Consider the following 15535-nt stretch of genomic DNA (forward strand, 5'->3'; position numbering starts at 1 on the left):
TCGCACAGCAACTGCCTAGGTGATAACAATAGTTAATGTCAATGTTATTGCACCTTTTTCTAATAAAAATTAATAATTTTCACAGTAGATCAAAAACGTGTTTACGTGAACGCGCCATCTATCCACGCCATCGATCTATCCAATAAAGAGTATTTGTTAGTGCAGAAGTTTTAAGTATTCCAAAACTCAGGAGAATTCTATTCTGTTTGTTTGGGCAAGTATTCTGGTCCACTTTTTATCGATGATTTTTAGAACACCTAAAAACATCTAGACCTACTATGAAACCAAATTCTTCCTTCCAACCAATTTCGTTTAAATTACTTTGACGTACATATGTAGATCCTACACTTTCAGCAAGATGGCTATTGTTTAATTATCTTTTGTTTATCTTTTTGTGACCGCCTTATTAGTGAGATCTGCGGTATTAGGTGGCTCCGCCTAAATCTCTTGATTTGTCTTCTAACGTTTTTGGAAAATTATTTAAAAAAAACCATCTACAGTTACCACAGTAACAGGTCAGCCAATTTAGAGGAATTAACGCAACAAATACTAAGTATCTCAATTCTCTAAGGCAATGCGCAAATTAGAACACGTATATCACATGTACAGTATAGCACGTTGTTTTGTAAACTACAGGATTGATTATACTGGTGCAAGTTGCTGACACAGCGTGACCTAGCACGACACGCGTCGGCTTCCAGACGTGCCCGGCTGTAGTTCAGATACAGTTTATCGTGCCGCGTGTTGGTGACTATTGTTTACAACAAGTGTTTTTAAGGTTTTTTTTTAGGAAAAATGACGAAGGAAAAATGTCTTTTGCGCTTTACATTCATGTCACGTCACCTCACTCGTGTTATATACATATCCCAATTTGCGTCTTGCATTAATGTAGTTGCCTAAATTTTCTGATTTTTCTTCTAACTTATTTGGGGAATCACTTCAAGAAAACAATCGACAGTCACACGGTGGCAGGTCAGGCAATTTAGAGGAATTAAGGCAACAAATACTAAGTGCATCAATTCTCAAGTGTAGGAACTCTTTAGTGGATAAAAAATAATTTTTACATAGGCTGCTTACCTTAAGACGTTTTTGATTTAAACAATATATTTAATACTAGCCTCTAAACTCCTGGCTCTGCCCGCGTGGTAGAAGATGGTGAAAATAATTTGACAGTTTTCATTCCAAATACATGGATTTGTCATTAATGTGCAGATGATATAATAGCTACGATGCCATCAAGTATTATATGTTGTGTCCACAATACCGACTTCCCTTGCATAGTTCGCACGTGGCACAAACGTACATGTGAAAACGTGACATTCGCACGTGCTCACGGGCAGCCTTGTAGAAGGAATAACTATTCTGTACTGTTTTGTTTATTTATTTTAATTTTTTAATTGTCATTGCAAAAACTCATAGCAAATATGCTAATAAATCTATTCCTCTAACTAATAAATGTAAATTTTCATGCGATCCTGTATTGTGGCTCCTAAGTTATAAGGAAACGTAGCCACAGATATTGACTTTTATACAAAGTGAGTCAAGAGGAACACAGCAAATTTTATGAGTGAGTATTGTGCACGTGAAAATAATTAAAAAAAAACCTACATGTTCTTATACAATTCTAATTTGTTTTCAAATTAGAACATTGAATGCCTAGAATAAGTGCAAACCATAGGCGAGGTGCTTACCATCTCTTGGACAATGATGTCAAATCGATTTTCCAATTTTTTATATAATATACAGAGTGTCCCGAAATGGCATCGCAATATTTTACCAGCCGCATCTTTGTCTAAAAATAAGACAAAACCTTCATATACAGGAATCTTAAAAAGTGAATTGTTTTCATGTTACAGGGTGTTTTATAATTACTATTGAAGATGGTTTTTTGTGAATATTTTTGAAACGCCTGGTCGTTATTTTTCTAAATTTTGTTCGTATATTACTGTAATTGTTACTAACTGAATGAATTTATAATATTTAATGCTAAAATGTATACAGGGTCATTTAAAATTAGTGGCCAGCAAAGATAAAAATGTCATAAAATTTTTTCTAATTACTTTTTAATTATTTGGATGAAAAAATTAAAAAGAACCAACATTTTTACGTAAGAAAGGTACTCTTGTAATATTTCGTTAGAAGCCTCTGGTTTCAAATAATTATTAACTTTTAAGTAAATTATGACTTGGTATTGAACAGGTAACATAACAAATGTACAAAATAACAAATAGTAGTTGGCAGTGCTTGTTAAGAATTGTTTGAATTATGTTTGATGTTTTAATTGGCATTTTAACGAAAGATCCGGCAACGCTGGTGATCGTAAAACATCAAAATATTATTTACTCCTTGAAAATGTTTAAAAGCAGAGTTTTTTGCAAAGTTTAATAAGTAAAAAGGATATTCTGTTAATAATTATAGTGCAGTCTTTACCGGCTATTGAAGGCAAGTTCCATTTTTATGTTTTTACTTGTAAAACATTAAGTGCTTATTTGCATGTTTACTTTTTTTTTTGGCGGTGTTCATGCATATTTGTAATAACAATTATCTGGGATTCCGATTTCCACTGCTTACTGTGCAGCGAAACTTTTGGTGATCGCCTTGCAACGTTGCCAGATTGTGCTCAATTTCCTTGCATTAGAGAGAGCTCAACATGGCTCCGGATGTATATGTGGATACATGCTGCGAGTGTAGCGACAATTTCATTGTTAATAACAAGCAGATTAAATGCAGCGGTTGTTCGGCTAAGTCTCACGTGCAATGCTCTGGTATTAAGGATTCATGGTTAAAAATTGTTGTTGATACACCAAACCTGCATTGGCTGTGCAAAAAATGTAATGAAAATGTTACAAAGGCTTTTAAGGGCAACGAAGTCGATACTCAAAATACTATTTTGGAAATGAAGGTTTCCTGTTTGCAGCAGGAGCTTGAGTTAACGAATAGATTATTAAAAAACTCTGAATATACCATTAATTTGCAGAAAACAATTTTAGATTCCCTTGACAGTAATGAATATAATAGCTTGAAAACTAAATTATTACCTAATAATAGTAGCACTTCTAACAAACCACCTAACAACAAATATAGCGATATCGTTAAAGCAAATTCTTCTGTCTTAATTGTTAAAAGTAACAACGAGAATACCAAGCATGATGATGTTTTAAATGACATTACACATTCCGTTAATCCGGGTCAGATTAAAGCTTGCATAAACAATACAACGAAAATTCGTGGCGGAGTTGCAGTACACTGTCAAGACAATAGATCGCTGCAAACATTAAAAACTAGTTTAATTGCAAAAATGGGCAAAAAATATAATATTGATCAAGCTAAAAAATTTAATCCAAGATTAATCATAAAGGGAGTGCGTTTAGAAGGGTTAGATACACCGGACCAAATAATAGGCAACATAACGTCTTTAAATGATATCTCAGATTTAGCATCTGAAATCAAATATATTACCAAGTTAAAGCAACGCAATAACAAAATTGACCTTGTGATTGAAGTTTGCCCGGCACTTCGTAAGCGCCTTCTAGGAATAGGATCGGTTTTTGTGGGATGGAGCAAGTCAGTTGTGGAGGACTATCTGCGTGTTATTAAATGTTTTCGATGTTGTGCATATGGTCACACCGTAAAAGACTGTCGCGAACAAAAAGACACTTGTCCCAAATGCGGAAAAAATCATAAATTGAAAGAATGTATTTCTGAAGAAAAAATGTGTATTAATTGTGTTAAATTAGGTTCTCATAACAAACATAATGTAAAGTCTATCTCTACTAACCACTATAGCTTTGATAAAGATTGTCTTTCCTATCAGAAATATCTTTTAAAGCTTGGATCTCAAATTAATTACGAATAACTTTTTTTACTGGGATAAATAGCTATTTTTATAGTTTAATTTATATTTATAGTTTATAAGAAATGGCTAACAAACAATTAAATTCTTATTTAAATGTAGCCAATTTAAATATTAGATCTTTATTGCCAAGTTTTCCGGATTTTCTCAATTTTGTAAACAATAAATATGATATTTTGGGTATAAGTGAAACGTGGCTGAATGAAAATATATTAAGCAGTGCGGTTTCTATGCCAGGTTATAATTTTTTTAGAAAGGATAGATTAGACAGAGTTGGGGGTGGTGTTGGCATCTATGTCAGGTCAATGTTTCAGTGCGAAATTGTAAATATTAATGTTAATAATGTAAACTTTGAATTTATGCTCCTAAATGTTAAAATTGGTATTCACAATATTGCAATACTTATAATATACAGGCCCCCTAAATCGAAAGCGTTTGAAATTATAAATTTCCTGGAAGAAGTTGTTCCACATCTTTTAGTGACCTATGATTATTCAGTAATTCTCGGAGATCTAAATATTAATATGTTAAAACCTAATTCATTATATTCTATGCTTAACTCTTTTGGGTACGTACAATTAATAAATGAACCAACTCGTATAACAAATACTACTGCAACATGCTTAGATCCCATTTTTATCAATACTAAAGATATTTGTCATAAAAGTGGCACCGTTGTTTCAGGTTTAAGTGATCACAATCAAATACCTTTCTGCACTTTAAAATTAGTAGTTAAAAGACAAAAACAAAAATTTATAACCATCCGCAATTTTAAACATTTCAATGAGATATATTTTAGGATTGATTTATCACAGATTTACTGGGATAATATTTATTATCTTGAGGACATAAATAAAAAAGTTCAATATTTAGAACAAAATATTAATTATTTATTTAATATTCATGCACCCTACAGAACTATAAGAGTCAGTAAAAAGCCAGCTCCCTGGTTGACAGACACATTAAGACTTATTTTAAAGGAACGCGATAAGGCTTTGACTAAATACAAAAATCACAAGTGTTTAGAAAATTGGAGATATTACACGGAGTGTCGTAATTTTGCGTTGGCATCAATAAGACGAGAAAAAGCTGCATATCTTGCAAGCTTGGAGAGTGACAAAACTGGTAAAAAACTTTGGAAAGGTCTAGAAACTTTAAATATTAAAACAACCAAGAATAATAACGAGCTGCCGTTTAATATATCTGATCCAAATCAAATAAATGATTTTTTTGTAAGTGTTTTTAATAAATCTGATAAATGTGTAAACAAAATTAACTTCTACTCCAGTAATAAATTTACCGAGGATAATTTTCATTTTTCGTTAGTAGACCAAAGTACTGTCGAAAAAACTATAAAAAATATTAGGTCCAATGCCTCTGGTGTGGATAACATAACTCGACGTATGTTACACTTATGTCTCCCTGATATACTGGATCATGTCACTCATATTATAAATTGTTGTTTGGAGGTAGGATATTTTCCTACGGCCTGGCGTGAATCAGTGGTATGTCCGATTCCCAAATCCTCCAGTCCTGAAAGTATTCAAGATTTGCGTCCGATAAGTTTGCTTCCCGTAATCTCCAAAGTTCTCGAAAGAATTGTCTATATACAGCTGTCATCATTTTTAATGTCAAATAATATCCTCCCTTCCCATCAATCTGGTTTTAGGAAACATCATAGTACAGCTAGTTCACTTCTAAACGTCACCGATAATATCATGCGAGCTCTTGACAAAAAGATTTCAGCCATTATGATAGCCCTTGATTTCTCGAAAGCATTTGATGTCATCGATCATGATTTGCTTGTAGCGAAACTGAAATATTATGGCTGTAGTGAGGTCGTTTTGTCCTTTTTTAAAACTTACTTATGGCGTAGAACCCAGAAAGTGAGGGTGAATAATGAATATTCTGCTTCGAAAAACATTATTTCTGGTGTCCCACAAGGGTCGATCCTAGGCCCATTATTATTTCTTATATATACTTCAGATTTACCCGGTCTAGTTGAAGATTCTGAAATACATCAGTATGCTGATGATACTCAATACATACATTATTTTGACTCTGCTAATTTTGATAACGTGGCTGATACTATTAACGCTGATCTGAACGTAACAAATCAATTTTCAAAAGAGCATAACCTTGTCATTAATCCTAATAAAACAAAAATGGTTTTGTTTTCAAACCGAGGATCACATAAAAATATAATGGAAACTGTTCACATTCAATTGGATAACGAAACTATTTTGTTCTCTGATACTGTGAAGGTTCTGGGACTTACAATATACAATTCTTTAAGGTTTAAGGAACATGTTAATACTCTTTTGCAGAGGTGTTATTTACGCATGCGTATGCTTTATACCAATAAACACATTTTAAATTTTAAAACTAGGAAAAAACTTGTAGTGGCTCTTGTTTTATCTATTCTAAATTACTGCCTTATAGTTTATTATCCTTGCTTAGACCAAATAAATCGTTACCGCCTGCAACGCGTGCAGAATACTTGCTGTAGATTTATTTTTAACCTCGGAAAGTTTGATCATGTATCAGACTCTATACTTCAGTTGAGGTGGTTAACGCTACCTTACCTATTCAAATTCTTCACTTCTACTTTTCTTTATCGATTATATGTTAGTCAAAGACCTGAATATCTTTTTGAAAAGTTAATACCAAGAAACCATGTTCACACTCGAAATATTAGATACAATATCTTGACCATGCCGCACCATTCCACGGCTCTATTCGAGCGATCTTTTACTTATAATGCCGTTAAGTTCTTTAATACTTATAAACCAATATTTAATACTTCGTTAAATGTGTATAGGAAATATTATAAACTTTTGTTTTTAAATCAATCCAAAATATAGTCTAGTGTTCTAGAAGATAAATACTTTATATATACTTGTTTCTTTTTTTGTTTTTTTTTTCTCGTTTTCTCCATTTAAACTGTGAATGTTAGGAAGGTTAAGAGTTAAAGAGTAGCTTTAAGCTAATCTTCGCCTTCTTGGCAATGTAGTATTAAGTAATATTGTAAGATTAATATTGCTTTTTTTAATAAAGACATATTATTATTATTATTATTATTATTATTATTTTAATTATTTTACATTTACGTTATTTTACATTTAGTAAGTTAAATAGGTAGTTCTTTGTGTAAATTATTTCTTTAAAACTAGGTATAGGTAGATTTACGAATCAAGAGTTGGGCGATTTACATTTTGTGTATGGTTTGTGTAATGTCAGCTCGTTAGCTGCTGCCCGTGAGTATCGCCGAAGATTTCTCCTCAGACGAATTCCAGATCGTCAAGTTTTTGTTAACATCCACCGTAAGTTATGTGAAAATGGAAATTTTCAAAGAGCTTGTGGTCAAGGCAGCAAATGATAACTTGGAAAACGTCTTAAACTATTTCGAAGAAAAACCTAAAACAAGCATCAGAAACGAGTCACATATACCCCCCGCTAGTAATTATTAATCAATAGTAATTATTAAAAAAAATTTACTGCCGACATAGGTAATATTAAAAATTTAAAAAAAATTAGATAAGAAGAATGGTGAAAATCCAAGGCTTACATCTCTATCATTACCAGAGAGTTCAAGAGTTGGCACCAGACGATTTTGCGCTGAAGATCCAATTTTGTAAATGGATAATTAGCAACCCAAACTTAGTCCCTTTTATTTTATGGACTGACGAAGCTACCTTCACTAGAAATGGTTCGTTTAATATGCATAATATGCATGTTTGGGCAGATGAGAATCCAAGAGCGATACGGCGTACCAATTTTCAGAGGAAGTTTTTAATAAATTTGTGGGCAGGATTAATCAGGGACCGACTTATTGGCCCGATAGAGTTACCCAACCAACTTACCTCTAAAAACTATTTAAATATGCTGAAACATAATCTTTTGGAAGACGATTCTCTTAACATACGACAGAATTTCATATTTCAGCACGACGGCGATCGAGCGCCTGCTTATTTTGGACGTAGTGTTCGTCAGTGGACATCCATTTTGCCGAGCTGGTGGTTGGTCGAGGTGGTTTTATAAACTGGCCTCCTTGATCTCCAGATCTAACTTCAGTAGATTAATATTTATGAGGTCATTTAAACGAATTGGTATATGCTGTAGAAATTAATTTAGAGGATTAATTGGACGGTTAATGAGATAAGGAGAAATTCATTTTCTATTTTGAGGGCTACTCGCGCAATAAGGCGTAGGGCCAGACCATGTCTCCAACAAAATAGCAACCACTTCGAACATTTGCTATAATTTGTTTTCTTTTGTTTGTTTTGTTTGTTATTTTCAGTTTTTTTCTTAGCTAATAAGTTAATTGTTTTAATTATTCTCAATTATTTACACATTATTTAAAATTTTGAAATAACATTTTAAACAAAGAAAACAGTTTGATCTTAAAATTAAGTATTTGTAATTGTCTTATGTTTTATATTTGATGATTAGTCATATACTTTTAATTTTATTAAACGTGATCAAAAATACTTTATAATTGTAGGTTGCAAGACATTTATTTCTGATTATTTCAAAAACGGGCGCTCTTATCGAAATAGGATAACAGCACCTTTTTTAATTAGAAATATTGATTCTTTTCGATTTTGTTACCAAAATTAGTAGAAAGTAGTTAGAAGAAAAGTTTTGACATTTTTAACCTTGCTGACCACTAATTTTAATCGACTCTGTATACATTTAGGCATAAAATGTTATAAAATTAGTTAGTAACAATAACAATAGTTTACGATAAAAACTTCGAAAAATAACGACCATGTACCGAATATGAAGTTTTTGTCTTATTTTTAGACAAAGATGGGGCTGATAAAATATTGCGATGTAATTTCGGGACACCCTGTATATTTTTCTTAAACCACTGACCATCTTTTTAATATTGTATTTCATAATAGTTAAAAAATGTGTTTTTTTAAATTTTGCTTTCTTTGCTATGTAATAATATATAGACTTTAAGACGAATCAACAAACTTTTTGGAATGAATATTCTCAACAAAAAAAAAATGAACTTGACAGGATAGAATACCTGATATGTTTAAAATGCAAAAAATATTTATTGTTTCTACTTTGTGTTGTCCTTCTTGACATTTTTGCGGCGTCTATAGATTTAAATGAGCGAAAAATTTGCCAGATTATAAAAATATATTAAATTACACATTTCTGTTACTATTTTCCTAAAAAAATGGTAGCAAAAATGGCTAATTTTGGTATCCAGCACTCAGTAGATATTACATAAACATTTTGTGATAATAATAAATTAATTGTAATTAATTAATAACATAATTCCCAATATATGTGACCAACTTCTTTCTTATTATTTTCCATTGTCAATTTTATTATTAATAAAAAAACGTATTGGAATCACTCAAAAGATCCTTTTGATACTAATAATATTCGAAAGGTACACCACTCAAACGTAAACCTCAAGCGCAGTTGCCAAATACGTTTATCGAGAAAATATTTCCGGATAATTATATAAATTATTAATTAGTGATGAGTATAAATATAGCACAAAATAGTTTTCATTATTAAACAAATTTTACTAATTCTCTTGCTTTATAATAAATAAACAATGTTTATTCTAGTGTATTCAATGTCCTAAGGTTTTCCTATTTATTAGTTTAATATAGCGTAATTATAAACAAACAAAACTACCTACATTAAAATAGTTTTAATTACATCGCTGTTTTAATAACACTTTCTATTTCATCTACGAAGGGCCGGCCCTGTTGCTTTTCTAAGTGATTCATGTCTTCCTTTGACAAACACTGCCACATTTCTTATGCGTTAATGCATCGAATTAGGGCCTCTTGAGTGTCGACTTTCGCTTTGTGTACCTCATTTTTAAACCAGCCCCACAAACAATAGTTTAATGGTGTAAGGTCTGCAGATCTGGGATGCCAACTAATAAAACTACAGCGACCAATTCATAGTCGTGAAAACTCTTCATCCAAATATTGCTTGACCTGATAAGCAAATTGTGCTAGAGCTCCATCGTGCTGATAATATATTTGCCTTCTGATGTTTAGAGGAACTTCCCCTAATAATGCTTTTAACCAACTTAACCTCTTTTTTAGGGGCAATTAAATCGACCATTACAACACACGTTTACCGATAATTTGTACTGAAAATTAGTTTCGACCGTTTTGTGTGGATCTTCCTCTGACGTTGCATGAGAGTTGTGAGTATGCTATAATAAATGTTGCTTTATCAGTATCAAGTATGCGTGTTGACAAAACGGACTGCACATTCAGTACCTACCGCATTTTTGATAAAGAGGTGGTAAACTATTTAAAACTTAACTAAAGAGTTTTTTTTAAATTGAAGGGCTCGGTGCAAAAACCAGTCAACTCCATTTTGTAAAACTTGTGGGAAATTAGAAAAAACTTTCCGAATTTTGTAAATTTAGTTTTTTTTGTCTTTTAAATTTAATTTTAGTAAAAACAGGATTAATGCATTTTTTCTAAATAATTTATTAAAATCTATGTTATTTTCCGTAACAATAATTTGGAAAAAAATTTTAAACTTGAGGAGTAGGCTATTTTTTGCCCCGAACATTTATACCTATACAATAAAACAAATATATTGCAAACCAAGGGGCATTTATTAACACAAAACGATGCTTATGAAAAGAGAAACATTTAACACAAGTATATACGTAACTAAATAATTAAAGGAAATATTCAAATTCGACATCAGAGTCATTTTCATCGGACTCGTTTTGTCGAGGCTGAGGCGGTTCAATATTTGGGTTTTGGACTTGTTTATAATACCACATATGGACCGGAGGAACATACTTATCAGCTAAAGACATAACATTTTCAATTTTTTTTGGGTTTATAGGAAGTGGAAATGTAGTATACAACTTATTAGAAGGTAGAGATAACACAATATTAGGTTTTTTCATATTAAAAGATGCAAATATTGGAAAACCACTTGTTTCGCTGCATTGTATAATATTATTTCTTCCGTATTTAAATAGATGATACTTCGATATTGTAAATTTTTGCTTTTGCTGGTTGGATACAGTTTTTTTAAAAATATTTTTAAAATAGGTGGCAAAATCAAGAATCATATTTTGAGTAACTTCAATAACATTAAATTTTTTTGACGTCTTTTTAACTAGGTTCTGCCATTCTGATGGGAGATAAACTATTTCTTTTTTTCGTTTTTCTTTTTCGATTAGACCAAAACTTCTGTCACAAGGTAAGAAACTGTGACCAGGCTCCGGAAAATAATGAAATATTAATTTACTAATGAAATATTAATTAACATTAGTTTTTGAAGTGTTGACAAAGGTGTGAATGTATTGAACTAAAGTATGATTTTTATTTTGTGCGAAAGAGTTATCTGAAAATAAATAAATGGTGGTAATAGTGTCTGAGATGTAGTTATTGAGATAAAAATGCAAAAAACTTATAACATCATTACACCCCTTCTTAGCAGTTAGTTCGTCGTACATAAAGAATGTTGCTTGTTGTTTCTTAGCCGAATGAACACAAAAGTTATACTGCCATAGCTGGCGCTTATAAAACACATCACCTGCAGGAATATGTGGCAATGGTAAATTTTGCTGAAAATCAAAGCATAAAACTTCAACAGAATTATCTTCTTGGGCAAGTTTTTTAACCTCCTTTAATTTTGAGTAGAAAACTCCTGACTTCTGCAAATGTACCTTTTTTCACATTCCATTTGAGATTTTTTTCCTGGATCTGGAATTAAGTCCATAAGCTTATCACATGTTTGACATGTATCCGATCTGGGATGGCCAAAGCTAAGATTAGGATGTAAATTAAATTTTCTGTTATAAAAATCAAAGGAAACCTTTGGTTTAATATTCTTGAAATCTTAGCCTTCTTCCAGTTGCTTCCATTGTTCTGGCTCATATTTTTCCAAATAGAGTTTATACATTTTTGTAATGTTTAACTCTGGGGATAGAAAATACTTTTTTTCATTATCTTGTCTACTGTAGTGTGGTTTTCTTGGAGGAAAACTGAAAACATGTTCATCTATTTGAACTAAAACTTCTTCAGAAATTCTATTTGACCTATTAGGATGCTGACCACGTTTATCACTGGGAGACATAATATGACCCTCAGTTAGATTCTTAGCCACCCGAGATACCCTATGTTTGGTTACACCATGCAAAGAATAAAAAGCTTTTTTACACACGTTTATGCTTGTAGTTCCCATGCGAATCTGAAACAATAAAAAATAATTTTGTTTTTTTGTTTATATCTGACTAAACTAAATATATATGCAATATATATGCAAAATAAATAAAAAATAAAAAAAAACAATAAACAATGATATTACCTTGAACTGGAAAGAATTACATTTTTCTTTTCCTTCTCCTGTTGTTGGTCTTTTGCGTTGTACATTCGATATACTTATTAGACTACCCAAATAAATATCGTGCTTTATCTCCAATATCACAGCATAAAGAAACTTTCTTTACATTTACATTTACGTTTCTTTATGCTGTGCCAATATCATAAAACTGCTTTATAATAAGGTCTTTTTCGTTTTGATTAAGCTTTTCAAATCAATTTTGCTTACATAAACAGCTAGATCCAGTCGTTTTTTTTGGATAACCTTTTTCACCCAGTTAACATGCTCCTCTCCCCTAGCTTTTTTGTGTTTTATGTAATTTTTTTTCCACAAATGCTCGTGTTTTATTCGTTCCTTGCCTTTCTTTTCAACAACTTCCTCATTTGGCTTTAAGCTGTTTATACAGGCCAATTTAATTGTTTTCTTTTTTTTGTCGTCGATGGCTCGGGCCCGGAACATCAGGATCTGACGGCTCCCAGTCACTACCCGAACTTGCAAACGGATCCTCTTCACTGCTTGAATCACTGCTCATTATTAAATCAATAAAAATCTATACAAGTCAAGTGTTTACTTTGATACGCAGCACGTTTCCCTACGATGACAAAACCAAGCTGAACCCTAGTAATCTCTAAGCCAACTACTCATCGCACTCGCGGTGACGCGCGCAATCGGTTTACAACGGTTTTTGTGATCAACAATGTTGCCAAATTTTTCGGAGCAAGAAGTCAACTCCAGGACTTGACCGATTCTTGCAACTAAAAGGTACCACAGCCGTGGAGTTAGCTCCTATTAAGTTGGATCCTATTTATTTTGGTTATTATACGTTGGACTTGACTGATTCTTGCAGCAAATAATGCAGAATAAGCGGATCTATAAATTGTGCTAGAAAAACGATTTTCATGAAAAAGTGCAGTTGACTGGTTTTTGCACCGAGCCCTTCAATTATTTTTACCTGTATATTTCTCACTTGGAGTTTGGTGTGTTCGTCTTGACTCGCTGATAATGCTGTGTATTGCATGATGAAAATGAAAGCATTATTATAATAAGAATTAAATATAAATTAATTAAAGAAAATTTTTAATACTATACAGAAATAAAATTAAAACCCTTAAAAAAATTAACAAAAATTCATTCTCGAATTAAAAGATTCAAAAAGACCTTTTCTTTGGCTAAGCAATAAGTTAAAGAGTGTCTAGAAAAATGGAAATGCCATATTCAAAATTTTTTTCTAGCCACCTCCTAAATTTAATGACCTACTAAATTCGTATTTTTAAAGTGTCCCTTTAAAATTACGCCAAAAATAATAGTAACAAGTAAGAGATACAGATGCTAAATGGTATAATTATCAAGTACACTTGACACCTAGCAGGAAATTACAAAATAAAATCCGATACTATAACAGAGCCTACTAGAGCAAGTTCTGTAAAGAGATGGAATCTCTCTCAGACACAGCTTATCTTATCAAGCTACTGGATTCTGATAGGAACTCTGAGAAATTCTTGAAAAAATGTGAACAATGGATCTCAAACAAAGAAGAGACCATCTAACATCTTCTTAAAACTTTTCTGGAGATGGAAATGTTTTTTCCTAGAAAGCAGAGCCAGAGTGGGACTAATATAGCCAAAAAAATTGAAACAAATGAAGCCATAGCTTAGGGAGTGGTTGAGTTTGGCACATATATAGCTGCTGGGCATGATAGAATTACACCCATGATGTTGCAGGTAGAACTCAAAACTACACATTCACTTACTTAAAAGAAAGATCTTGTTCATTAACAAGATCATTAACATGAAGGGCAGCAGATGTGGTCTTTATTTCAAAACTAAGCACTAAAAGGGCTGCCGCCAGCCAAAATTTTTTAGGGCAATAATGCTGCTTTCACATCTAATAAAGACTAAAAATGTTTATAACAACTGAGATTCATAACAACAGAATCGCCACTACATCGAAATCAGCATACCTATATAAAAAGGAAGTCGACGACACATGAAATCGACGACTTCACTACATATGTACTTCACTCATATGTAGTGAGCAAGGCTAAAAAAGCTATAAAGAATTAAAAATGGTACTTGTTCTTTTGTTTACGTGGAAGGAGCACTTGATTAGGCAAAAATTGATACTATCTGTTACGTCCTTCTGGTCTTTGACCTGGTCAGGTGGGTCAAAACGGCTCTGAAAGACCGGAAGATTAGTGCTATGCTAGGAGATTATCGTGTAGGTACCAGGGTGCAGAGTGGACGCCCACAAGGCAGTTGCCGTTTGCCATAACTCTAATGCGTGGTGATCGACAGTCTCCTCAGAAAGCTAGACATTGCACGATTCTATACATAAGCCTACGCGAACGATGAACTAGTGATGATCGCGGATAAATTCTTGAATACAATCTGTGAGGGCATGCAAGCCTCATGCAGGATTGTGGAACAGTGGTCTCAGAAGACAGGGCTGTCGATCAACCTAGAAAAGACCAAGCTTTGCTAGGAGGCGGAACTGGACAGACTTTAAGCTTCCTACTATGTATCAGACCCGCTTCACATTTCAGAAGTCAAATACTTAGGAGTTACTTTAAATAGCAAATCTAAAATAAAAACTCACGTGGGTAATTACAGCGAACAATATGTACAAGATTTACCAGAAGGATGGCAGAATGGCATGGCTTTGACGATCGCTTTCAGGTTGTGTAAGTATATATTAATTTTGATACTGAGATTACAGCGCGTAGTAAAATAAGATAGACAGCGAGTGGCTAAAGAAAGGCTTTTGAATAGAAACCCCGACCAGGGAAGAATGTTCAACGAACAAAATTAAGGAGCTAAACGGTTCACAGGCCTGGTACAACGATGAGATGGAAAGCACCAAGTTAGCGTAAGCCGGGTGTATGTAAAGAATGAAAATAAATACGGAAGAATTTTTTTTGCTAGGAAATACACCACAGTTCTCCAAGCGGAGGTGTTTTCTATACGTGAATTAGCAGACAAATGAGAAGCATTGGAAGGTAGCAAGGGAATTTGTATCTACTCTGATAGTCAAGCTGCCCTCAAGGCAATCCAAAAATACAGGGCCAGCTCTGCCCTTGTTGCCTGTCCAGAAGTAGCGATATGTATAAGAAAGAGTGACATACAAGGAAGTGATACTAAGGTGGATCCCAGGACACCAGCGTACCGAAGGCAATGAACAAGTCAACGAACTGGCAAGACAAGATTCCATTAGCCTCATCGTAGGCCCCGAGCACAGATGTAAATAGCTATAGCGTGCGGAGCTATTTACATCTGTGCCTAGAGGCGTGTCTCGACCTAAGTAAAAAACATATTAAAAAATATAACTTTATAAAAATACTAC

General features: G+C 33.0%; 1 protein-coding gene and 1 long non-coding RNA gene across 2 annotated transcripts in view; one reads left to right on the forward strand and one right to left on the reverse strand.

Moving 5' to 3' along the window:
- Positions 1-15535, forward strand: part of LOC126745200 (frequenin-1) — a 523266-nt gene that overhangs the window by 280491 nt on the left and 227240 nt on the right. The gene's annotated exons all lie outside the window — the stretch shown is intronic.
- On the reverse strand, positions 5031-5944 carry LOC126745230 (uncharacterized). The gene is made up of 2 exons (XR_007663468.1): positions 5719-5944; positions 5031-5667 (listed from the first exon to the last, which is right to left on the reverse strand). It is a non-coding gene; the product is annotated as an uncharacterized LOC126745230 (long non-coding RNA).

This window comes from Anthonomus grandis, chromosome 1, assembly GCF_022605725.1.
Source record: "Anthonomus grandis grandis chromosome 1, icAntGran1.3, whole genome shotgun sequence".
Classification (NCBI taxonomy): Eukaryota; Metazoa; Arthropoda; class Insecta; order Coleoptera; family Curculionidae; genus Anthonomus; species Anthonomus grandis.